At 42.1% G+C, this 27719-nt stretch overlaps 1 non-coding gene across 1 annotated transcript; it reads right to left on the bottom strand.

Annotated features, from left to right (window-relative positions):
- Nucleotides 1–20009: 20009 nt before the first annotated feature.
- Nucleotides 20010–20144, bottom strand: LOC121272402. Its single transcript, XR_005941883.1, has one exon. It is a non-coding gene; the product is annotated as a U11 spliceosomal RNA (small nuclear RNA).
- Nucleotides 20145–27719: the final 7575 nt, after the last annotated feature.

The following is a 27719-nucleotide window of genomic DNA, read 5'->3' on the forward strand; positions in this document are numbered from 1 at the left end:
ACTACCCTCTGGGTGAAGATGTTTCCTCACATCACATTTACTCGTTTTGCCAATTATTTTGAATCTGTGCCCTTTAGTTCTTGATGTTCTCTTGAGTGGGAACAGTTTCTCACTTTTTACCCTGTCCATTCCCTTCAGGAGCTTGAATACCTCTACCAAGTCTCCTCTCAACCTTCTTTTCTCCAAGCAAAACGGTCCCAACCCCTCACCAATCTATCCTCATAGTTACAGCTCTTTATCTCTGGAATCATTCTTGTGAATCTTCTCTGTACTCTCTCCAATACCTTCACATCCTTCCTCAAGTATGGCACCCAGAACTGGATGCAGTACTCCAGATGAGGCCTAAGTAGTGTTTTATACAAGTTCAACATGACCTCCTTATTCTTGTACTCAATGTCCTACTAATAAAGCCTAAGATAGTATTTGCTTTTTAAATTGCTCTCTCAACATACCTTGCCAACTTCAATGACTTAAATATGTATACACTGAGGTCCCTTTGTCCTTGCACCTCCTTTAGAATCTCTTCCTTTATTTTATACTGTCTCACCCTATGTTCCTGCCAAAATGAATCACCTCAAACTTCTCTGCATTGAACTTCACCTGCCACTTGTCTGCTCAATCCTCGAACATGTCTCTGTCCTTTTGAAGTTCAAGATTATCCCCATCGCAGCTGACAACATTTCCAATCTTGGTATCATCTAAAAGTTTTGAAATCTTGCCCTGCATACCACAACCTAGGTCATTAATATATGTCAGGAAGAGCAAGGCTCCCAACACTGACCCCTCAGGAATCTGATAAACAACCATTTATCACTTCTCTCTGTTTCCTGTCACTCAGCCAATTTCTTATCCAAGTGACTACTTTACCTTTTATTCCATGACTTAGAATTTTGCTCTCAAGTCTGTTGTGTGGCACTGTATCAAATGCCTTTTGAAAATCCATACAGGCCACATCACCAGTGTTTCCCTTATGAACTTTCTCTGTTAGCTCCTCAAAAAAAACTCCAGCAAATTAGTTACAGATGATTTCCCCTTAATGAATCCACACTGGCTTTCTTTAATTATCCTGCAATTGTCTAAGCGATAATTGATTTTACCCCGTACATAGTCTCCAGGAGTTTCCCTACCACTGGGTTCAGACCGACTGGCCTGTAGATGCCAGCTTTATCCTTGCACTCCTTTTTGAACAAGAGTGCAACATTTGCAGTTCTCCAGCACTCTGACACCTCCCCTGTGTCTAAGGAAGACTGAAAGATTATCACTAGTGCCTCTGCAATTTCCACTCTCACTTCCCTCAGTGCAGTTGAATGTATCTCATCTGGTTCTGGTATCTTACCAATTTAAGTAAAGATAACTTTTCCAACACCTCCTTCCCCTCGATTGTAAGTTTGATAATATGTCACAATGCGCCCAAAATTAGTTAGAGGCATTTCTGAGGAGTCTTTTATTTCTTTCACGGGATGTGGACATTGATGGATGGGCCAGCATTTTTCTTGCCCATCCTTAACTGCTCTTGAGAAGGTGGTGGTGAGCTGCTTTCTTGAACCACTACAGTTCACGTGGTATAGTTACATCCACAGTGCTGTTAGGGAGGGAATTCCAGGCTTTTGACCCAGTGACAGTAAAAGAATGGTGGTATATTTCCAAGTCAGGATGGTGAGTGACTTGGAGGGGAACTTTCAGGTGGCGGTGTTTCCACCTACATGCTGCCCTTGTCCTTCTAGGTGGCAGAAGTCGCAGGTTAGGAAAGTGCTGTCGAAGGACTCTTGGTCAGTTGCTGCAAGGCATCTGGTATCTACTGCTGCCAACTTGTAATGGTGGTGGAGGGGATGGGTGCTGAAGGTGGATGGGGGGTGTTGGGGGGGGTGGGGTGTGGGGCGGTGGTGGTGGCATGCCAATCAAGTGGGCTTCTTTGTCCTCGACGGTGTCAAGCTTCCTGAGCGTTGATGGCGCTGCACTCATCGAGGCAAGTGGAGTGTATTCCATCACACTCCTGACTATTAGTGGATACAACAAGATACATGAGGTTTAGGGAGGGAATTGCTGAGGATAAGCCTCTGAAGGCCCAACTGTTAATGGTGGAGCAAAAAATATTGGGGACATTCAAGAAACAGATGGCTTATTTAAAACAATATACTTGCTGCATAATCAATATTACTGATGCCAGCTTCCTGTTCCAGGTGTACTGAATTAATTGAATTTCAATTCCAAGCTAACATGGTGGGCATTTGAGGTCATACCACCGGGTCATTCATCCAGTTCTCTGGGCTACTAGTCTTGTAACATAAATACTATGCTTCCATGCACTCTGAACTTCGTCCAATATATACATTCAAGGAGAAAATTAGAGTGAATTGCTGAGATTAGGGCACAGCAAATTGAGGGAACGGACTCCTATAACTGAACAAGGAAAAGTGGGGATGCACAAGATGCCAGAGTTGGAGAACAACATCAATAGTGCAGGGCTTTTGAGTTGGAGGAGGTTACAGAGATAGGGAGAGGAGAGGTCACAGGGAGATTTGAAAACAAGCATGGTAATTTTAAAATCAAGGCCATGTCAGGCCAGCAGCCAGTGCACAACAAAGGGCTGATATTTGACTGACGCCCATTTCCAGTTAACATGCATCCACTTGGTGTTTTAGGTGATAGTCAGAGGAATTGGTCATGGAAGAATAAATTTAATGTGCTTTACAGCTAGTGAAGTATCACTGAAGTGTGGTTCGCTTTGTAATGTAGGAAAACACAACAGCTTATATGCATGTGGTAAAATGTCACAAACTAAAATAAGGTGTTTTTAGCAGTTTGTTGAAAAATATTTAACGACCATAGCACCAGGGAGGATGCAGGTCAGTGATGATGTACTGTAACTCTGGCACATTATGATGAAATGGCAGAATATGACCCTAGCCTGCCTATGATTCATACCAATGCAGATTCAGGGTCATGATTTGCTGAGATGTCATTTCGAAACACTGAGGTTTTCTCTGCTATCCTCAACTGCCTTAGTCACTGAGATTTGAAGTTAGTAGTCCCACTGGGTACCATGCACCGAAGTTAAACGGAGGCACTGGGCCTTCACACAAAAAGTTGACCCATGTCTTTGGGTTAGTGTGCTAGGAGTGGTTAATGTTAATTTCCCTGGAAAGGTTGTAACGACGCATGGAAACACAATGTTACAGTATCTGAGCAGCTGTGAATGTAACTGATCACTGCAACCATCAGCCAACATCCCAGCTCCTGGCCTTCCGATGAAATGAACATCATCGATGAAGGAGCTGTAGTTGGTTGGGCACGGGGAATCACCATGAAAATAAATACTCGTACAGCCATGTGCTGAGGCTGAGATGATTGGCCTCCAACAAATATAACCATCATTATGCTTATACAGTAGAAGAGGGAGATTTCTTTTCTTTGTTTGTGGGATACAGGCATCACTAGTTAGGCCAGCATTTATTGTACTTGTTCAGAGGGCAGTCAACCACGTTGCTATGGGTCTGGAGTCACATGTAGGCCAGGCCAGGTGAGAATGGCAGGTTACCCTCCCTGAAGTGCATTAGTGAACCAAATGGGCTGTTATGGTAGTCAGCAATGGTCATCATCAGACTTTTAAATCCAGATTTTCATTTGCCATGGTGGGATTGAAACCAGGTCCCCAGAGCATTACCCTGGAACTCTGTAATACTATCCCGGTGACAATACCACTATTCCACTGCCTCCCACTTACATAGTACTCTAATATTAACTGGAAAGAATTAGTGCTTATGGTACAGGGGATCAGCCTTATTAAATGCATTCAAGAGAAATGTTCTAACCAGTTCGTTGCAATGAACCCTTGACTTAGTTTTAAGTGAAGTTGAGTGGGTGGAAGATCTTGGAGAAAGTAATGGCAGAAGTGATCATAACATCATTATATTGAGGGTAATTATGGAAAAGGACATAGGTAGATCAGGAAAAGGAGTTCTCAACTGGGGAAATCTAATTTTAACAAACTAAGATGATTGTTGCTAAAGTGGACTGGGAAAGTGGACTGCTGCTCACAGGTAAATTAGTATCAGATCAGCAGGGGACATTTAGGGAAGAGATAGTGGAGGGCCAGAACAACTCAGCTCCCTTAAATAAACCATTTTGGAGCTAAGAAATCCAGAGCTCCCCGGATATCAACAAGCTTAAAGGAGAGGATAAAGAAAAATAGGGAAGATTATGACAGCTACGAAGCACTCAGCACTTGAGAAAACATAAAGGAGTAGAAAATGCGTTGGGGTGAAATTATGAAAAAATTAAATCCAATGCAGTTTATTCAAAGCTGAATGATCAGAAATGTGATAACCTGTTTCACACACCAAATAGTTGGATGTTGTTAAAATGTAGACAAAAGTGTTGTTGACTTTTCTTTGACAAAATGTGACCCCAGCTGATAGTGGGAGCACCTGATGAGGTGTTTGTTTAAACAAATTGTTTTTGTAAACTGATTTTATGAAGTGCTTAAATTGTTTTTAAACAATAAATTAGGCAAGTAAAGCCTGAACATGAAAAAAAATGGTATTTAAATACAAGGAAAATCCAAACGTTTTTCTATCAATGCATAAAGTGCAAAAGCATAAGTAAAGAAAGAGTATGACATGTTAGGGACTGTAAGAATAATCTATGGAATAATCTATGTCTGGAGGCGGATGCCATTAAATGGTTCTTAATGAAGAGTTGAGACTGCTTTCACAAAAAAGAGGGACTATGCAGACATTGCAATCAGAAGGGAGGAGTGTGAAATATTAGATTTAATTAGTATAATTACAGGAAACACTAAAGGTTTTAATATCTTTGAATGTGGATCAATCGCCAGTCCCGCAAGGAATGTATCCTAGGCTGTTAAGGGAAGCAATAAAGAAATAACAGATGACTTGACTATCATTTCCCAATCCTTTCTGGCTACATGTGTAGTACCAGGGGGCTGGATGACAGCTAACGTTGTATTGTTGTTTAAAATGGAGAAAGGGATAGAACGAGGAACTATCGGCCAGTCAGCATAACCTCAATGATGGGAAAATTATTGGACGAAAGCGCGATGAACAGGCTGAATCTTCATCTTGAAAGGCTTGGATTAATCAAAAACGGATTTCTTAAGGGAAAGCAGTGCCTGACTAATGTGATGGAAGGAGATAACAAGGGGAGTCAATGAGGATAGTGGGTTTGATGTAGCCTAGATGATTTTAGCACTGTTTTTGATAAGGTCCCAGTTCACAGATTAGTCAAGAAAGCAAGAGGCCAGGACATTCAAGACAAAGTGGTAAATTGGATCCAAGATTGGCTCAGAGACAGGGAGCAAAGGCCGAAACAGGTTTTAAAGGAATTGGAGGAGTAATTTCTTCACCAAAATGATGCTGGTGATCCGGAGCTCATTGCCTGAAAGAGGGGTAGACGCATTAACCCTCAATCCATTTAAAATGTAATTAGATACGCCCTTGATGCAGGGAAACTTACAAGGCTACGGACAACTGCAGTAAAGTAGTATTAGGCTGGATAGCTGCTTGTTCACCTGCACAGGTGATGCATCGAATAGCCTCCTCTCAGGTTGTAAAAACCTTTGATTCTATGATTCTGCACTCCTGTAAACGAAGCTTTTCAACAATTCCAAGCTAATACATTTTTTCTCAGGCTCCTTGTTCGCACAGTCAGTCAACTATTGCTTTGATCTCAAAAGCCACCATGTACTTCACCTTTGCAATTCCGCTCTTTTATCCATGTTCATACCAAAGCTGTCATGAGATACGAGCCGAAGGGCTCTGGCAGAACCCAAACTGAGTGAGTAGCAGTTAGCCAGTTATTGCTGGGTGAGTGCCACCTCATAGCACTGTTGATGACACCTTCCATTACCTTACTTACAATTTATAGGTGCTGGATAGAACAACGATCTTGGGCCCTGACAGCATTCATGCTGTAATACTGAAGACTTCTGCTCTAGAACTAGCTGTGCCCCCAGTCAATCTGTTCCAGTACAAATACAATACTGGCATCTAACCAAAAATGTGTAAAATTGCCCAGATATCTTTTGTCAATCCAACCCAGACAATTACCGTCCCATCTTCCTAATTAAGAGTGCTGCTTTGTCCTGAATTGTGTGGAATATCTTGAGTGTTGATGGAGCTGCACTCAACTAGGCAACTGGGGATTATGCCATCACAGTCTTGACTTGTGCCTCATAGATTGTGGACAGCCCAGGTTGTTTATAGTGGGGGATTCAGCGATGGCAATGACATTGAATGTCAAAGGGAGATGGTTAGATTCTCTCTTGTTGTGGATGGTCATTTCCTGGCACGTGTGTGACATGAATTTTACTTACAATTTATGAGCCCAAGTTGGGATACTGTCCAGGTCTGGCTGCATGTGCATCTGCTTCAGTATCTGAGGAGTTGCAAATGGTGCTGAACATTGTTCAATCAAGAGCGAACATCCCCACTTCTGACCTTATGATGGAAGGAAGGTTATGGATGAAGCAGCTGAAGATGGTTGGCCCCAGTACACTACCCTGAGGAATTCCTGTAGTGATGCCCTGGGACTGCAACAACCAGAACCATCTTCGTTTGTGGTAGGTATGACTCCAACCAGTGGAGAGATTTCCCCTTGATTCCGATGGACTTCAGTTTTGCTGGGTTGTGTAAAACAATTTCCTCTGAAGGGCAAGTATCTGCTAAAACCATTGTTGTAGCAAACACGTTTCACAGTTCTGCCCTTGACAAAAAATGGCCACAAGGCACAGAAATATGCCATTAATTAACTAGATTAGACCAGTCTTCAAAGTATCTCAGAAAGCATGAAGAATTAAAGAATTTCACAGGACTACATGATAATGTTAGAAAGGGCGAGTTCTTATCATCTACTTAATTTGGCCATCATTGCAAAGGGATATTTTACTCCATTCCCCAACTCCTGGCTGAATTTCCTCTGGGTCACTGTGTAAATAGAAGTGTTTGTGCAACAACTCAGAAGCTGGAGCATTAAACCAATTTCCTGAAAAAATGCGGGCAAAGAAACAGAATATTCCAAGTAATCCAATCATCTCAATATAGAACAAACCATGAACACCACCCACAGCACTATGAAATTCCCTGATATAGCAAACAATAAAATCATGGATTTCCTTCAGTTCCCCATCTTTGGGTCACTTTGAGTCTCCCCATTGCTTCGACACTGCAGTCCTCTGCGGGCTCTGCTGGTCACTAATATGTGCCTGACCGTTAATGCATTGAAGAGTAGAATCAAAAGAAATGGAAAAAATGGCATTAAAATGTAATGAATTAATTCAACGATGGCTCAGACCACTGAATGGGATACACTGAGGGCCATGCAGCAAAACCAAGAGCTGTTAGAAAGCCAATATTCACTTGTGTACATAAAATACCAAAAAATGCTCTTTAAAATGCTCAACACCATCACACTTCCGAGAACCACAGTTGCACCTTTCTCAATGCAATATTTACATTTCAGCTTCTGGCAAGAAAAGCCACAAATCAATCAAATGTAAACCATACAGAACAGTCAGTGGCAGCAAAAAGCAGTACAGCATGGATATTACACAAAGGGATTCTTTGCACAATGCTAAACTGTTCCCAATAAACAATAGGAATTTGCCTGAATATCAGATCTATGATAACGGCCAGTAGATCCCCTGCTGACATGGACACCAAGTAGTGAGTAACACATTTAGCGAGTCCACACTTTCCCCGAGACAGGATCACAATAGTTACCACGTTAACTGTAAATAAGAACAAGTTATAGAAATTATTCAGCAAGCACGGGCAAGTGACAGAAATTTAAATGTTTCCCTGCAATAACAGAATAGGCTACCTAAAAGGGATTGTATTTTAATTCTCTCCTCTGATGACGGCCTCGCTAGCAAGGCCAGTATTTGTTTTCCTTCCTCAATTGCCCTTGTGAAGGTGGTGGTGATCCGCCTTCTTGAACTGCTGCAGTCCATGTTGTGCAGGCACACACACAGTGATGCTGGGAGGGTAGTTCCAGGATTTTGATCCCACAGCAATGAATAACCAGTGATATTGTTTCAATTAAATATGGTCTGTGGCTTAGAGAGGATTGTGCAGGTCTTGGTGATCCAATGTATCTGCTGCCAGTGTCCTTCTAGGTATTGGAGGTTATGGGCTGGACGGTACTGTCGAAAGAGCCATGATAAATTGCTGCAGAGCATTTTGATGGGACACACTGCTGCCATTGTTCGTCAGTGATGGAGGGACTGTACGTTTATGTTGGTGGATGGGGTCCCAATGAAGCGGACTACATTGCCCTGGATAGTATCAAGCTTCTTTAGTGCTGTTGGTGCTGCACTCGTCTAGTAAGTGGTGAGCATTCCATCACACACTACTTTTGTGCCTTTAGATGGTGTGCAGGATTTGGGAATTCGGGAGGTGATTTTCTCGCGACAGAATTCCCCCTGAAATGTTGTTTCAACAGGACTGACCACTGAAATGTTTTCTTTCTGGATTGGTTTTTATTTTACCTCTTTCAAACACAGATCATATCTCTTTGTCCTTCTGTTCTGCTTAAGCTTGTCATGTTCTACATTATCTAGTATGTATATAATTTTCCACCTTTCTAATTCTGGCCCAAAATAGAAAAGACAGATTTTCTTTTTGTTTTTGATCCGGTGGCCAATCATTGCATGAGCTGAGTTAAAGAAATGCTGCAATCAACTTAAGGTATTTGGATTTTCAGGGCCATATGCTGATGGTGTAGATGAGAAAAGGATATAGATATCTTTTAGTTATGCATCTGTCCGTCCGTCCATCCATCCATCCATCCACCTACCTACCTACCTAGCTACAAATAAATACATAAAGAAGGAAGGAGAAGAAGGAGGGAGGAAGAAAGGAAGGGAGAAAGAGAAAGAAAGAGAGAGAGAGAGAGAAAGATAGAAAATAAGAAAGAAAGAAAAAGAAAGAGAGAAAGAAAGGGAGGGAGGAAGGAAGGAATGAAGAGAGAGAGAGAGAAAGAAAGAGAAATAAAGAAAGAAAGAAAGAGAGAAAGAGAGAGAAAAAACAAAGAAAGATAGAAAGGAAGAGAGAGGGAAAGAAAGAAAAAGAAATAAATAAAGAAAGGAATGGATGACAGAATGAGAAAGAAAGAGAGAACAAGAAAAAGAGAAAGGAAGAACAAAAGATTGAAAGAAAGAGCGAAAGAGAGAAAGAAAGAAAGAATGGAAGGAAGGAAGAACAAATATGAAGAATGAGAAAGCAGGAAAGAAATAAAGAAAGAAAGCAAGAAGGAGAGAAAATAAGAAAAAGGGAAAAGGAAAGAGAAAGAAAGAGTGAGAGAAAGACAAAGAGAAATAAAAATTGAAAGAGAAAGAGAGAAAGATAGAGAGGGATACAGAAAGTATGATAGAAAGGGCTAGGGGGAAAGAGAGGGAGAAAGAGAGAGAGAGAGAGAGAGAAAGAGTGAGAGAGAAAGAGAGAAAGAAAGAACAAAAGAGAGAAAGAAAAAATGAAAGGGAGAAAGAAAACAAGAAATATAGGAACAAAGAAATAAAAAGATAGATAGATAGAAAGAATATGAAGAATGAGAGAAAAAAAGGAAAGAAATAATGAAATGAAAGGAATGAGATGCAGAAATAAAATTGAAGAAATGAAAAATGGAATGAAGAAGGAAATAATAAAAGATAGAAAGGAAGAAATAAAGAGAGAACGAAAGAGAGATAAAGAGAAAGGGGAATACAGAGGAAAAGAGAAAGAGAGGGGCAAGAAGAGAAAGAAAGACAGGAAAGAAGAGTGAAAAAAGGAAAAAAAGAGAAAGAAAGAAAGAGAGAACGGCAGAAAGAGAAAAAAGATACAAAGAGAGAAAGAGAGACAAAGAGAGTTCATCGCAAAGCTCTTTACAAACAAGGCAACTTTTCCGATGTGTGCTTACTGTTGTGATTTAATGAACATAATTGAACAAAGAACTGCACATGCAATTTAACATGCGACATGTTGTTAATCTCAGGTTACTGATCAACCAGATGCAAACAATTACTTACTCGGAACACCAACCACAGCTAAGATAGGAAAGTAAATCTTTTACAAAAACAGAATTACCTGGAATAACTCAGCAGGTCTGGCAGCATCGGCTGAGAAGAAAAAAGTTGATGTTTCAAGTCCTCATGACCCTTCTACAGAACTTGAGTGAATCCAAGAAAGGGGTGAAATAAAAGCTGGATTAAGGTGTGTGTGTGTGTGTGTGTGTGTGTGTGTGTGGTGGGGGTGGGGGTGGGGTGGTTGGGTGGGGGGAGAGAAGTGAAGGGGGTTGGCGTGGTTGTAGGGACAAACAAGCAGTGATAGATAGAAGCAGATCATCAAAAGATGTCACAGAAAACAGAACAAAAGAACACATATGTGTCAAGGTTGATGATATTATCTAAACGAATGTGCTAATTAAGAATGGATGGTAGGGCACTCAAGGTATAGCTCTAGTGGGGGTGGGGGAGCATAAAAGATTTAAAAATATTTAAAAATAATGGAAATAGGTGGGAAAAGAAAAATCTATATAATTTATTGGAAAAAACAAAAGGAAGGGTGAAGAAACAGAAAGGGGATGGGGATGGAGGAGGGAGCTCAAGACCTAAAGTTTTTGAATTCAATACTCAGTCCAGAAGGCTGTAAAGTGCCTAGTCGGAAGATGAGGTGTTGTTCCTCCAGTTTGCGTTGGGCTTCACTGGAACAATGCAGCAAGCCAAGGACAGACATGTGGGCAAGAGAGCAGGGTGGAGTGTTAAAATGGCAAGTGATAGGGAGGTTTGGGTTGTTCTTGCGGACAGACCGCAAATGTTCTGCAAGGCGGTCGCCCAGTTTATGTCTGGTCTCTCCAATGTAGAGGAGACCACATTGGGAGCAACGAATGCAATAGACTAAGTTGGGGGAAATGCAAGTGAAATGCTGCTTCACTTGAAAGGAGTGTTTGGGCCCTTGGACGGTGAGGAGAGAGGAAGTGAAGGGGCAGGTGTTACATCTTTTGTGTGGCCGTCCGAGATTGGGCAACTATCAGGTTGGAAGCTATGGGAGGAAGATTCCCAGAGGAGATGAGGTCAGTGACAGTCCTGGAAACAATGGCTTGATGTTCAGTGGTGGGGTCATGGTCCAGGGAGAGGTAGGAGGAAGTGTCTGTGAGTTGACGCTCAGCCTCCGCGAGGTAGAGGTCAGTGCGCAAGACAACAACAGCACCACCTTTGTCAGCGGGTTTGATGACAATGTCAGGGTTGGACCTGAGACAACGGAGTGCAGTAAGTTCAGAAAGAGAGAGATTAGAATAGGTGAGAGGAGCAGAGAAATTGAGACGATTAATGTTGCGCCGACACTTCCTCCTACCTCTCCCTGGACCATGACCTCGGACGGCCCGCTTCTACCTCCTACCCAAAATCCACAAACAGAACTGTCCCGGTAGACCGATCGTCTCAGCTTGCTCCTGCCCCACAGAACTCATTTCTCGTTATCTTGACTCCCTTCTCTCTCCCCTTGTCCAGTCCCTTCCCACCTACATCCGTGATTCCTCTGAACACCTTATGTCACATCAACAATTTCCAGTTCCCTGGCCCCAACCGCTTCCTCTTCACTATGGATGTCCAATCCCTCTACACCTCCATCCCCCACCAGGATGGTCAGAGGGCCCTTAGCTTCTTCCTCGAACATAGGCCCGAACAATCCCTATCCACCACTAATCTCCTCCGTCTGGCTGAACTTGTTCTCACACTGAACAATTTCTCCTTCAACTCCTCTCACTTCCTACAAATAAAAGGTATTGCTATGGGTACCCGCATGGGCCCCAGCTATGCCTGTCTCTTTATGGGGTATGTGGAACATTCCTTGTTCCAGTCCTACTCCGGCCCCCTTCCACAACTCTTTCTCCAGTACATCGATGATTACTTCGGTGCTGCTTCATGCTCTTGTCGGGACTTGGAAAAACTTATTAATTTTGCTTCCAATCTCCACTCCTCCATCAGTTTCATGTGGTCCATCTCTGACACTTCCCTTCCCTTCCTTGACCTCTCTGTCTCAATCTCTGGTGATAGACTGTCCACCAATATCCATTACAAACCTACCAACTCCCACAGCTACCTCAACTACAGCTCCTCACACCCCCACTTCCTGTAAGGACTCCATCCCATTCTCTCAGTTCCTTCGCCTCCGTCACATCTGTTCCAAATTTGCTACCTTCAAAAACAGTTCCTCTGACATGTCCTCCTTCTTCCTTAACTGAGGTTTTCCACCCACGGTCATTGACAGGGCCCTCAACCGTGTTCGGCCCATCTCCCGCTCATCAGCCCTCATGCCTTCTCCTCCCTCCCAGAAACATGATAGGGTCCCCTTTGTCCTCACCTCCGCATTCAAAGGATCATCCTCTGCCTTTTCCGCCAACTCCAGCATGATGCCACCACCAAACACATTTCCCCTTCACCCACCCCTGTCGGCATTCCATAGGGATCGTTCCCTCCGGGACACCCTGGTCCAATCCTCCATCACCCACTGCTCCTCAACCCCCTCCTATGGCACCACCCCATGCCCATGCAAAAGATGTAACACCTGCCCCTTCACTTCCTCTCTCCTCACAGTCCAAGGGCCCAAACACTCCTTTCAACTGAAGCCGCATTTCATTTGCATTTCACCCAGCTTAGTCTACTGCATTCGTTGCTCCCAATGTGGTCTCCTCTACATTGGAGAGACCAAACGTAAACTGGGTGACCGCTTTGCAGAACACCTGCGGTCTGTCCGCAAGAATGACCCAAACCTCCCTGTCACTTGCCATTTTAACACTCCACCCTGCTCTCTTGCCCACATTTCTGTCCTTGGCTTGCTGCATTGTTCCAGTGAAGCCCAACGCAAACTGGAGGAACAACACCTCATCTTTTGACTAGGCACTTTACAGCCTTCTGGACTGAATATTAAATTCAACAACTTTAGGTCTTGAGCTTCCTCCTCCATCCCCACCCCCTTTCTGTTTCTTCACCCTTCCTTTTGTTTTTTCCAATAAATTATATAGATTTTTCTTTTCCCATATATTTCCATTATTTTTAAATATTTTTAAATCTTTTATGCTCCCCCCACCCCCACTAGCGCTATACCTTGAGTGCCCTACCATCCATTCTTAATTAGCACATTCGTTTAGATAATATTACCAACTTTAACACCTATGTGTTCTTTTGTTCTGTTGTCTGTGACATCTTTTGATGATCTGCTTCTATCTATCACTGCTTGTTTGTCCCTACAACCACACCAGCCCCTTCACTTCTCTCCCCCCACCCAACCCCGCCCCCCCCCACCCCCGCACTCACACACACACACACACACCTTAAACCAGCTTACATTTCACCCCTTTCTTGGATTCACTCAAGTTTTGTCGAAGGGTCATGAGGACTCGTAATGTCAACTCTTTTCTTCTCCGCCAATGCTGCCAGACCTGCTGAGTTTTTCCAGGTAATTCTGTTTCTGTTTTGGATTTCCAGCATCCGCAGTTTTTTTGTTTTTATCTAAAGTAAATCTATTGTATATCGTAAAGCGCCCATAGAATCTGGAGCTTAATCATAAACCCAAGAAGCATTATTGCTTTTGCGATAAGAATAGGTGATTGAATATTTCATCCCGATGCTCAGAGCAATTCTTGTTGATGCATTGAAATGGTTTATCTTAATAAAGGTGAGCACGTTCAACAATTTGGAAAATCAGGTCTCATGCTGCCTCAGCTTAATTACAGTCAGAATACAAACAAGTGAGGTCGGGTAACTTTCACTCCAAGTGTTCTGACAAGAAAAGTAGAATTTCCAATCAGACAATGGCACGGATATCAGCTTACAATGGGCAACTTCATACATTCATACCAGATGGGTAACGTTGAGTCTCACAATCCTAACAGATGTTTACACAGTTGCTGTCTGACCTGAGAAAATGTTCTGCTTTTAAGGACATAAGATATGGGATCAAGAGTAGGCTAGTTGGTCCCTCGAGGCTGTTCCACCAATCAGTAAGGTCATGGTTGATCCGATTGCGGCCTTAATTCCACTTTGCTGTCGGCCATCATTAGCATTTGACTCTTCTGTAGAAACATATTTCCAGCAAATGCAGTTCGGGCTATGGCTTTAAGAATGTATTAACCACATTCAGAGCATTTGTTCTGCGTTCCCTCAATAATTAAACAAATTTACCCATAACGGGACATCCATGTGTTGACGGCTGTCATAATATTTATGTCATGAAGAACGAGAGAAAAAAAGGGAAAGGAATATTTAGAAAAAAAAAATGAGATGCAGTAAAAAGCTAAAGAAAGGAATGAAGGAAGGGAAAAAAAGAAAATAAAGGAAAAAAGAGAAACACAGAAAGTTAAAAGAGAGGGAGAGAAAGAGTGAAAGAGAGAGAAAGCAAGAGAGGAAGAGAGAATAAACATTGTAAGAAAGAATGAATGGTGGAGAGAAAGAGGGAAAATAAAGATCGAGGGAGTGGAATAGAGTAACTAGCCAGTGAAAGAAATCAATTGAGAAAAAATGAAAGAGAAGCAGAAAGAAAAAACAATGAAGGAGTGACGAAAGGGTAAAGAAAGGAATGAACAAGGAAAGAAAGCATGAAAGAAATGAAGGAAGAAATCAAGAATCACAGAATCACAGAATCACAGTGCAGAAGGCGCCCTTCCACCCATCGAGTCTGTACCAACACGTGAGAAACACCTAACTTGCCTACCTAATCCATTTACTAGCACTTGGCCGGTAGCCTTGAATGTTATGACGTGCCAAGTGCTCATCCAGGTACTTTTTAAAGGATGTGAGGCAACCTGCCTTCACCACCCTCTCAGGCAGCGCATTCCAGACCCTCACCACCCTCTGGGTAAAAAGGTTTTTCCTCATATCCCCCCTAAACCTCCTGCCCCTCACCTTGAACTTATGTCCCCACGTGACTGACCGTTCAACGATGGGGAACAGCTGCTCCCTATCCACCCTGTCCATACCCCTTTTAATTTTGTACATCTCGATCAGGTCGCCCCTCAGTATTCTGTGCTCCAACAAAAACAACCCAAGTCTATCCAACGTTCATAACTTAAAAGTTTCATCCCAGGCAACATCCCTGGTGAATCTCCTCTGCACCCCCTCCAGTGCAAAAACATCCTTCCTATGATGTGGCAACCAGAATTGCACACAGTACTCCAGCTGTGGCCTCACCAAGGTTCTATACAACTCCAACATGACCCCCCTACTTCTCTAATATATGCCTCGATTTATAAAGGCAAGTATCCCTTATGCCCTTTTCAGCACCCCACTAACATGCCCCCCTGCCTTCAGAGATCTATGGACACACACACCAAGGTCACTTTGTTCCTCAGAACCTCCTGGTGTCATGCCATTCGTTGAATACTTGCTTGTCAAATTTCTCCTTCCAAAGTGTATCACCTTACACTTTTCAGGGTTAAATTCCATCTGCCACTTATCTGCCCATTTAGCCATCCCATCTACATCTTCCTGCAGCCCAAGACACTCAACCTCACTGTTAAGCACCCGGCCAATCTTTGTGTCGTCCGCAGATTTACTAATCCTACCCCCCACATAGTCATCTATGTCATTTATATAAATTATGAATAATAGGGGACCCAGCACAGATCCCTGTGGTACACCACTGGATACTGGCTTCCAGTCACTAAAGCATCCTTCTTTCATCAACCTATGTCTCCTACAAATAATCCAATTTTGAATCCACCTTATCAATTTGCCCATGTGCATTTGCCTTCTCTATAAGTCTCCCATGTGGGACCTTGTCAACGGCTTTGCTGAAATCCATATAAACTGCATCAACTGCACTACCCTCATCTACACACTCAGTCACCTCCTCAAAAAAATCAATCAAACTTGTTATGCATGACCTCCCTCTGACAAAGCCATGCTGGCTTTTCCCTGATCAAACCTTGCTTCTCCAAGTGGAGATAGATTCTCTCCTTCAGAATTTCCTCCAATAGTTTCCCTACCACTGAGGTGAGACTCACTGGCCTGTAGTTCCCTGGCTTCTCTCTACAACCCTTCCTAAATAGAAAGAAAGTAAGAAAGAGCGAGAAAAGGAAAGAGAAAGAGCGAGAGAAAGACAAAGAGAAAGGGAGAATGAAGGAGAGAGAAACAGAGAGAGAATGAAAGAAAGAGAGAGGAAGAGAGAGAGAAAGAAAGCTGAAACGAAAGAAAGGAAAGTAAGAAAGAAAGAGTCAAGGAAAACGAGAAAGAAAGAGTGAGTGAGAGAAAGACAGAGAGAAAGAAATTGAAAGAGAGAGAGAAAGAGAGAGAACGGAAAAGAAAGACAGAGATACAGAAAGTGTGAAAGAGATAGGTAGAAATATTGAGGGAAGCAGATAGGGAAAGAGAGTGTGAAACAGAGAGGGAGAAAGGGAGAGTGAGAGAGAGAAAGAGAGAGAGAAAGGAAGAGAGAAAGAAAAAAATAGAGAGAGAAAGCGAGAGAGAGATTAAGGGAGAGAGAGAGAGAAAGAAATCAAGAAAGCAAGGGGTAAAGAAAGAAAGAGGGAGAAGGAAAGAGAAAGAACGGAAGAAAGAAAGAAAAAGAAAGAAAGAAAGGAAGGAAGAAAGAAAAAGAAACATACACAACAGGTGCACATCGCCTTTCACAACCTGAGGACGCCCCACAGTCAAAGAAATGTGACCATTGCTGTTAGGTAAGCAATATGGTTACAATGATGAACAGCGATCGTGAATTGGTTCTTTATCGATCATATGGCCACAGCTCGATCCCTTTACTGACTGGAGAGAAATACTTGTTGGTATATTGGAAGTGACTTCAACATCCTTTCAGTACACTGGCCAATTATGACACGCCTAACCCTATTTCCATAACCCTGTGTTCACCGCAATGTCCCGTAGCAATTCAGCAATGTGCCTAGTAATGAGACATGCTCCATCTAGCCCTCCATTTCACTTAATTGTATTAACTCATCTATTGAGCTGAGACGTTTCCATTTCAATCGAATTGCCACGTCACTGAAAAGCATGATTTCAACGTTTGAATGCATTACTGGCCACGGCACTAGGAATTTCACCACGGTAGGCTTGAGAGGGGGCTACGACTGGGGTGTGAGGTGTCTGGCGGCGAGAGCGAGCAAGGCCTTAAAGCGTCTGAATCAAAGCTGGTTCCCAGATTGGCTGCTGATCGTAGTTATCGCTGTTAGGCAGGAAATACAGGTTGATGATCCAAATTGCGGTCGAAGTAGCCGATTGCAAAAGCTGTTGGTCTCAGTTATGCCTGACCAACCCGATATATAGGCTTGTGATCCCACTAACCCCAACTGTACATTGCCGTAGAAACCGGTGATCCCAGCAATCACTGGTTAATTCAAATGTACGGGCTATCAACCCTCCAATTTATTGTGACATTTTTCTGCAAACAAGAAGTTGCTAAATCACATCCTTTCCACCGCGCAAGATGCAAAATCATTACTACTTTCAGCTTTTGTAGTTTGATTTATATTCGTTCATGGGGTGTGGGCGTCTCTGGCTAGACAAGCATTTATTGCCCATCCCTAATTGCGCTTGAGGGCATTTTGTTTTAGAGTCAACCACCGGTGTACACCCCAACTCTTCTCCGTTAAGTACAATGGATGCAGTTTTAAACGCCTTTACCAAATAATCGCTTTAATAATCCACCGACAGGTAAGCCTTAGCGGGCCTTACTCGCTACAGAGCTAAGCCAGGCCGCGACACAAAGATCATCCATGGAACACCGCCATAGTTATTATGTCACTGGACAAGCAATCCAGAGAATTTGAATAATATTCCAGGGACATGGCTTCAAATACCATGATGAGAGACCGAGGATTTAAATTCCGTTAATATAATGATAACAACCCATTTCCCTCACTAATGTCTTAAGGGAAGTAAATCTGAATTAATGATCCTGTCTGGCCTCAATGTGACTCCAGACCTACAGTAATGACCCAAATGACCCAGCAAGTAACTAAGTTTTATAAACCTGTCGCGAAAAGAATTCGAGCAAGAATGAAACTGATCCATGCGGCATTGACGTAGGCACTGCAAGCAATATAAGCAATAAATGAACTGAGAGCACAAATAGAAATAAGTAAATATTGAATGTTTAATATTCAGGTCCCAATCTATGTCATCCTGTAGCCATGTCTCTGTAATGGCTATCAGGTCATACTTTTTCATTCCAATTTGCACTATCAGTTCATCTGTTCATTTAGATACAAAGTCTTTAGTTGCCCTTTTATTGTTTTTGTAGCATCTATCTTTAGCTGCTGATTTACTCAGATTTGTACTCTCTGTCCCTTCCTATCACGGTATGTTTATCATTTCCCATATTAATACCTTACAGTGTTGATAAATTATCAGAGTGCTTATCTGACGTGCAGTTCTGGATAAACACAAATCTCCTTCAATTAAACAAGGGGAAGATTGAAGCAATTGTCTTCGTTCCCCATTCGGAACTTCATTCCATAGCTATCAACTCTATCCCTCTCCTCAGTAATGGCCTGAGATTTAACCAGACTGTTCATCACCTAGCTATCATTTATGGCCCCAAACTCAGTTTTTAATCAGAGGAATATACGAACATAAGAGCAGCAGTATTCGATCCTTCGACCCTGCTCCACCATTTAACGAGATAATAGCTGATCTACTACCTCAATGCCATCTTCCTGCTCTATCCTCATAGCGTTTAATGTCATTGGTATCCAGAAATCTATCGACCCCTGCTTTGAGCATACTCAATGACTGAGCCTCTACAACCCTCTGGGGTAGATAATTCCAAAGATTCGCCGCCATCTGAGTGAAGTTCATCATCCCCTTGGCCCCCAATAGCCTACCTCTTATTCTGAGACTGTGGTCCCTGGCTCTAGGTCCCTCCAGCCAGTGGAAACATCCTTCCTGCATCTCCGCTGTCGAACCCTGTAATAATTTTGTACACTTTAGTGAGGTCACCTCCCATTCTTTTATACTCTAGAGAATATAGGCCCAGTGTCCTCAATCTCTCCTCATTGAACAATCCCGCCAACCCCAGTATTAATCTGTTGAATGATCACTGTACTCCCTCTATGACCAGCACATCCTTCCTTATGTATGGAGACCAAAAGCATACACAATACTCCAGGTGTAGTCTCACCAAGTCTCTTTACAACTGCAGCAAGACTTCTTTACTTCTATACTCAAATCCCCTTGCAATGAAGGCTGACATATCATGCAGCTTCCTAATTCTTGTTGCATTTACATGTTAACTTTCAGTGACTTATGAACAAGAACACACAGATCTCTTTGAAAATCAACATTTCCCAATCTCTCCCCACGTAAGAAATACTCTGCATTTCTGTTTTTTTCCAACCAAAGTGGATAACGTTACATTTTTTCCACATTATGTTCCATCTGCCATGTTCTTGCCCCTCAATTAATCTGTCTAAATTTCCTTGCAGCCTCTTTGCTCCCTCCTCCCAACTCACATTCCCACCAAATTTTGTGTCATCAGCAAACCTGGAAATGTTTCTTTTGGTCCAGATATCCAAATCATTTATATCAGAACATTTAAGAAGTATTTGGACGTGCAATTGCGATGCTATGGCATACAAGGCTATGGGCCTAGTGCTGGAAAATGGGAGTAGAATAGTTAGGAAAATGTTTGACTGGTGCAGGCTCTTTTTCTGTGCTGCAGACATCTATGACTCTATGACTCCCTGCAACATGGCTAAAACACCATCGTCAATAACATAAAATCACCAAAACCATCATCAGCTTTTTGGCACCCCCAGAATTGACTGTATCAATGCACTCCTGGCTGGAGTCGCACATTCTGCCTTATATGGACCTTTCACCGCCAAATATTGCTGATCCACTTTATGCAAATTGGATCCTGCTCTCGTGTGCAACAATATTTTACTCTTCCAAAGTCTTACTACTCTGGAATGCAAAGCTAAACCATTGCAAGTCATCTTTTTCAAATGTTAATGTTAAAAATCTGAAGCATACCTGATTTTAATCGTTCCACTAATTTTTTTTTTGGAGCACCGAGACAAACGATCAGCAGCAGCTCCAAGAAACAAAACTTGTTCCTCCGAAATCTCTTGATATCGATTCCTCACCGATAAAGCCCCAGCGCTTCGTCTGTGTGCTATTCACAGCAGAATGGCTACTCCTTCAGCTTTCCAGGCCCGATGTTCTGGATTTCCCCCATTAAACCTCCACCACACCGCTCTAACTTCGCTTTCCTCATTTAAGAAGCTCCTTCAAATCTACTGTTTGGCCATACTTTTGGTCAATTCGCCTAATATCTCTTTATGTCACTCTGTCTAATTTTGCTCTATATTGGTTCTGCAAAATGTTTTGGTACATTTTGCTCCATGGAATGCGTTATATAAATACAAACTAGTGTTGCTTTTGTTACAGGGATTGTCCACGTGGTACCTAGAATCTCGGACTTTTTTTTACCAAAGTGAATACAAACTCCAGAATCATACAGCCTAAACTAAGCTTAACTCGACATTCTCCAGAATAAGAAGTCAGCTACAGTTGAGAATGTAAGTCCCAAAGAATAAGTCTCCACCTCTCTGAATAGCAAATCATGAACCTGCCTTGTTACACTGTTTCATGAAATAGGGTAAAAAAAAATGTTTGACAGAAAAGGCCACTGTGTAACGGGCTCGTAGTTATGATATAGATTTTAGGAAAAACGCTAATCTTCCTTTTCTTTAAGTGGACACAAGAAGCCCTCAAAATGGCTGTCAAAAGTCACTTAATCTTTTCAAATGCAATGTAGTGAAACTCCCAGGCAGCTTTAAGTGCATTGCAGGCAGGCATGCCCAGAGATGAAAAGACTGTTGGCATTCAATGATTTCTCAATCAGACAATGGTTTTTCCCGAAGATATGAACATCTTGGCCTCTTTTGAACACTGCACGCATTAGGGACTTCCCATTGCTAAATGGGATTACTTTATTTGAAAGATGACTTGGCATTTTGTCATATCACATGACAGCAGCTATTTTGAGAGATTGACCTGTTTAAAGGCAGGCTGTGAACAGGAATTTGGTGTACAAAACCATAGGAAGATCAACGGGAATGAGTCACTATTTACAGCTCATGTCACAGGTGCCAACGATTTCGGGGAAATGACATCTCACAAGCCTTTATTTCCTGATATCTTCGAGGCTGGGTCAATCATTGAAGTGCGAATCTGGTTGTTTGGTCAATCTTTACAGATTGTGCAATGAATTCAGTCGGTATTTAAAGATCCAAGGGATTGAGAAATGAAAATAGTTAAAATAAAGTGATTGAAATAATGCCAAAAACACATACCCATGTAATTAAGAAACGTATAACTTTTAATTGTTATTGTGGATCGCACTAACATTTAATAAACAAAGCAAATTGTATTATATATAGTAATTATTCCAAATGAGCTAATAAAATAATTAAAATAAATTAGTAAATTAGAATTAATTAGTAAATAAACACAGTAATAAATGCTTTATATAACGTTTAAAGTGTATTAGTGCAGCTCGGCCATGCAGAAAGTGTATCTTACGGGATGTGGGATGTTGTGCAAGCACAAAGTGTCCTCGATGACTACATCTGCAGGAAGTGTCACCAGCTGCAGAAACTTGAGTTCAGAGTGCAGAGATTGAGTGGCGGCTGGAGTCACTGCGGTGCATCCACATGGCTGAGTATTACATGGATAGCACATTTAGAGAGATGATAACACCACAGCTGAGAATTACACAGGCATAAATACAGTAATAAACTCTTTATATATTTATCTAAGAGAAACAGGCAGGCAGTGCAGGAATCACCTGAGGCTATCTCACTCTCTAGCCGCTTTTCCATTTTTGATACTGGTGAGTGAGATGGTTCCTCAGAGGACTAGAACAAGAGCCAAGTCCCTGGCACCACGGATGGTTCAGCTGCACAGGAGAGGAGCAGGAAGAGTGGAAGTCCAAAGTAGTAGGGGATTCCATACTTAGAGAAGCAGACAGGCATTTCTACTACTGTATTCGTGAATCCAAGATGGTATGTTGCCTCCCTGGTGCCATGGACAAGGGTGACACAGAGCAGCTGCAGGGCATTCTTTTGGGGGTGTGTGAACAGCCAGAGGTTGTGGTCCACACTGGGACAAATTGCCTAAGTAGGAAAAGGAGTGAGGTCCTGAAATCAGATTTTAGGGAGTTAGGAAGAGAGTTTAGAATCAGGACCTCAAGTGCAGTATTCTTAGGATTACTCCCAGTGCCACGTGCTAGTGAGCATAAGAATAGGAAGATCGAACAGTTAAACACGTGGCTGGAGAAATAGAGCAGGAGGAAGGGCTTTAGATTACTGAAGCATTGGGATCGGTTCTGTGGCACGTGGGACCTGTACGAGAAGGTGGTTTATGCCTTAACATGGCTGGGAAAATTGTCCTCCCTGGGATATTTTCTAGTGTTGTTGGTGAGGGTTTAAACTAGATTGACAGATGTATGGGAATCTGAGGGGAAATTCAGAGTGGAGTGGTGAAAAACTGGCAGTGGTAAGGAGTGAAATATCAACTGATAACGAGGATATATCTGGGAGTAGTATCAAGGTAGATAGAATACTTGAAGAGTTTGATAGAATTAGAGTAGGCAATATCAAGTCATTAGATTAGGCCAGAATAAGGGGGAAAATAAACAAAAGCCTATAACAGAGACCTGGCTCAAAGAACAGCAAGACTGGGCGTTAAATATTCCTTGGTACAAGGTGTTAAGGACAGACAGGAAAGGAAATATTAGTTTAAGGTTGGTGGGGGGAGGGGGGGTGGTGGCTTGGGTTGGGAGGTAGTGGGAATTGAGAAGCAATATTGATGAAAGATATCCTTACAGTACTGGAGAGAGAGGATGTTCCAGAGGGGTCAAGGACGGAATCTCTCTGGCTAGAGATAAGGAATGAAAAAGGTGCAATAACATTGATTGTTTTAGTATATATACCATCAACTAGTGAAAGGGTTCTGAAGAAACACGTTTTCAAAGAAATTATGGAGAGCTGCAGGAAGCATAGAGTTATCATAATGGGAGGCTTCAATTATCCAAATATAGACTGGGATAGGTATGATACAAAGGGACAAGCTGGGTGAGAGTTCCTGGAATGTGTCCATGATAATTTTCTACAGCAATATGTTTCCAGTCCAATGAGGTGTCATGTACTTTTGGGCTTGGTCCTGGGGAAATAGTTGGCCCAAGTGGATCAAATATCAATGGGAGAGCCTCGAGGGGACAGTGCCCATTGTATTATAAAGTTTAATTAATCATGGAAGTGGACAAGGAACAATCCAGAGCAGGCATAATTAATTGCCAACTTCGATGGGATGAGAATGCATCTGAGTCAAGTGGATTGGAATAAAATGTTGGAATAAAAGACGATGGCTGAACAATGGGCCACCTACAAAGAAAAGGTATTGCAGGCAATGCCACGGTATGTTCCCTTGAAGGGGAAAGGTAGGACAAACAAACACAGAGCGCCCTGGATGACGAGAGAGGTAGAGATGAAAAGGAAGAAATGAGCATATGACAGATACCAGGTACAAATATAAAGGACGATCAGGCTGAATACAGAGAGCCCAGGGAGGACGTAATGAAACTAATAAGAAAAGCAAGGAGAGAGCATGAAAAGAGGCTGGCAGCGAATATAAAAGAGAATCCTAAGGTCTTCCTTAAGTATGTAAACAATAAAATGCTGGTTAAAAAGAGTATGTCGGATTAGGGACAAAAAAGGGGACTTGCATGTGGAAGCTGGTGAAGTAGTGGAGGTGTTGAAAGAATACATTCCATCTTTCTTTACAAAGGGATAGGATCCAAACCAGGCTAGGGTGAGAGAGGAAGTAACTGGTACAGTAGAAGGACTTACAATTGAGAAGGGTGAGGTGTCAGAAAGGCTGTCTTTACTTAAAAATAGATAAGGTATCCGGACCGGATGAGATGCTGAAGAGCTGAGTGAATTGAGTGTGGAAAGTACAGATGCACTAGTGATAATCTTTCGATGTTACTTCGACAAAGGGTGGTGCCAGAGGACTGGAGAATTGCGAATGTTACACCACTTTTCAAAGAGGGCTACAAGGATAAAACTTGCAACTAAAGACCGGTAATTTTGACTTCAGATATAGGGGAACTTCTGGAAACTATAGTACTGGATAGAATTATTAATTACTTAGACAGGTGCAGGATAATTAATTAAAGCCAGTGCGGATTCATTAAGGGAAAATCATGTGTAACTAACATGCTGGATTTTTTTGAGGAGGTAACAAAGAAGATTGATAAAGGAACCGCTGTTAATGTGGTGTGTATGGATTTTCAAAAACCTTTTGACACAGTGCCACACAACAGAGCTGTGAGCAAAATTCTAGGCCACTCAATAGAAGGGAAAGTAGGCATTCGGATAAGAAATTGGCTGAGTGACAGGAAACAGAGATTAATAATAAATGGTTGTTTTTCAGATTGAAGGATGATTTGTAGTGGCGTTCCCCAGGGGTCAGTGTTGTGACCCTTGCTCTCCCTGATACATATTAAAGACCTAGGCTGTGGTGTGCAGAGCATGATGTTAAAACTTAGAGATGATACGAAGATTGCAAATGTCAACTGTGATGGGGATAGCCTTTGACTTCAAAAGGCCATAGGCATGTTGGTGGATTGGGCAGACGAGTGGCCGATGAAGTTCAATGCAGAGAAGTGTGAGATGATTCATTCTGGCAGGAATAATACGACAAGACAGTTTTATATAAAGGGAGAGCCTCTAAAGGGGGTGCAGAAACAGGGGGACTTCGGTGTATATGTATATAGGCCATTGAAGTTGGCAGGGCATGTTGAAAGGGCAGTTAATAAAGCACATCGTATCTTGTGCTTTATTAATAGGGGCAATGAATACATGAGTAAGGATGCCATGTTGAACTTGTATGAAACACTGGTTAGGCCTCATCTGGAGTACTGGGGCAAGTTCTGGGCGCCATACTTGAGGAAGAATGTGAAGGCATTGGAGAGAGTACAGAGGAGATCCACAAAAATGATTCCATGGATAAAGAACTATAGCTGTAAGGATAGATTGGAAATGTTAGGTCTCTTTTCCTTGGGGAATAGAAGGCTGAGAGGAGATAAAAGCAAAATATTGCAGATGCTAGAAATGTGAAATAAAAACAGAAAATGCTGGAAAAACTCCCCAGGTCTGACAACATTTGTGGACAGAAAAACAGAGTTAACATTTCAAGTCCGTATGACTTTTCTTCAGAGACTGTGAGAGAAATTTGATAGAGGCTCATGAGGTGTACGGACGGGGTAAATAGTGAGAAACTGTTCCCAATCACGAGAACATCAAGAACTAGAGGGCACAGATTCAAAACAATTGGCAAAATGAGTAAATGTGACCTGAGGAAACATTTTCACCCAGAGGGTGTTTGGAGTCTGGAACAAACTTCCTGAAAGGATGGTGGAGGCAGGTTCAATCGAGTTACTCAAAAAGGAAATAGATTGCTACCTGAAAAGAGAAACTGTGCAAGGTTACAGGGATAAGGAGCAGGAGTGGGGCTAGGTGGAATGCTCCTTCAGAGAGCCAGTGCAGACTCGACGGGCCGAATGGCCGCCTTCTGTACTGTAATGATGCTGTGATTACTTCAATTCATTCATGGGATGTTGATATCGCTGGCTAGGCCAACCTTTATTACCCATTCCTAATTCAGAGGGCTTTTTTTTAAAGAGTCAACCACATTGCTGTGGGTCCGGAGTCACAGGTAGGCCCAGGTAGGGACAGCAGATTTCCTTTTTAACAACAACAATTTACAATAGTTTCGCGGTCATTTTCACACTTCTCTTTCCAAACTTGAATTGAAATTTCACCATCTGCCGTGGAGGGATTCGAACCCCACCTCAGAGCATTACCCTGGGCCTCTGGAATACTAGCCCAGTGACAATACCACTGGTTTGGAGTTCACGACAGGAGTAAACAATGGCAAGTACGCAGGTGCCCTCTCACTTGATTTCTTCATTGCAAGGCACCAAGTTTCACATTCCCCTGTGTTCCCAAAAATTATTCGAACATTATTCTGGGTTCTGATGGTTTTCACTTACTTTAGCCCAACACGTGGTAAATATACTTTGTTCAAAATAACGTGCCTATGTGTAAGAGAGAAAATCACTTTTTTAAATGACTGTAATTAATTTAAATCTCCATGGATCAAAGCTGCCTCACAAGAGGGTATCCAGTGTTATAAATAAATGGGTTAATCTTGCAGTGTCAGTGATTCTGTGTTTCTCATAGACAGTGGATTGTGGAACAGAACACAATGCTGGATTCTCACAGATCGTCAGCTCTAATACAAAGTGAAAGGGCGGGATTGTCCTTTCTTACGTTAATGAAAGTATATTTGTCTTTTCTGAGTATCCAGAGAATTTACTATGCCATCCTTGCTGTGTTTGGTGTCCTCTGTAAGTAACTCTTTCGACATATTAACTCATGTTACAATGTAGAGACATGATTGTCATTTACTAACTCAGCCTTACTGCTGTAGGCAAACTAGATAATTTCCTTCGTCCGGTTAATAATTTGCGTATAGTAGGTGAAAATGAAAGACTGATCTTATCAAGTGTTACCCTACTTTCGTAGCTGTTAATGCACCAGAAAATTCACTGTACCCAGCTATTAGTTATAAACTTCCTTATAGTTTTTTTTTATGTCGCCGGGGTCATTTTTGTTATGGGACCAGATGTTCCCTGAATTGAGCGCAATCAACCTGTTTTATGAACCGGCATGCTGCTGTGCCACAGGCAAGAGTCCGTCCAGTCGCGTATTCATTTGTTTTGACTCAGTAACTTAACTCTTCAGTAAGAGTTTAATGTGCTACAACCTTGTTAGGTTTTTGGCATTTGTTCCGCCAATTACAGTGTTGAATGATTCTTTGTGTTGAGTAGATATCAGTCTAAATTGTCCAGTCCTTGCAGGACTTTCATCTTATCTGCAGAGATACTGTGCTACGGGGAGTTGAATAAGGAGTCCGGAAAAGCAGAAAATCAGCGCATTTTGAAGTATTTAAACTGCAGTCAGGGGCTTCACTGTGCGTCTTGCACCAATTCGTATTAGCGTCAATATTGTGAATGGATAGTTTATGATTTCTTTAAATGATGCTGAATAACGTCAGCGATTTTAAAATTTAGATCATATGATCATGCATTATGCGTGTAACCAAGTTAATAGCATTATTGTCTGTGTGTGTTACGTCGCTAAATTGTGCTTAATTCATCTCAATATATCCGCTTCCTATTTTGTATTAATTCAACCTGTTACACTTTATCTAATTGAAAAACAGATCCTCCTGGTTTCAGTTCAATAAATAATACAGCTTTACTTTGAATTATTGAGGTCAGATCAAAGGTTTACATTGAAACCTTTGCCAGAAATCACAGATCATCAAACCGCCGTCAGTTTGCTAACTTTTGACCGCTCACATGTGCTGCCACTGTCACTGCTTCTGCCGATTCGGAAAAGGCTCACAATTATAGATTTCTTTCGGGGAAACGCCTAATCAATTATACATTAGTGGTGTGACCTCCCATCATTGTTTCAACACGGAACCGTATGGCCATATCCCAAAACTAACCGATTATTCACAGAGATTCACTTTCATCTCCTATCATTACTTGGTGTATTTTAGTGTAAATGATCCCAGCTCGCTGTGTTTTGAGTTTTATTATTTTTTTATTTTATGGTAATGTTCTAATTAGGAG

This window comes from Carcharodon carcharias, chromosome 33 (assembly GCF_017639515.1).
Source record: "Carcharodon carcharias isolate sCarCar2 chromosome 33, sCarCar2.pri, whole genome shotgun sequence".
Classification (NCBI taxonomy): domain Eukaryota; kingdom Metazoa; phylum Chordata; class Chondrichthyes; order Lamniformes; family Lamnidae; genus Carcharodon; species Carcharodon carcharias.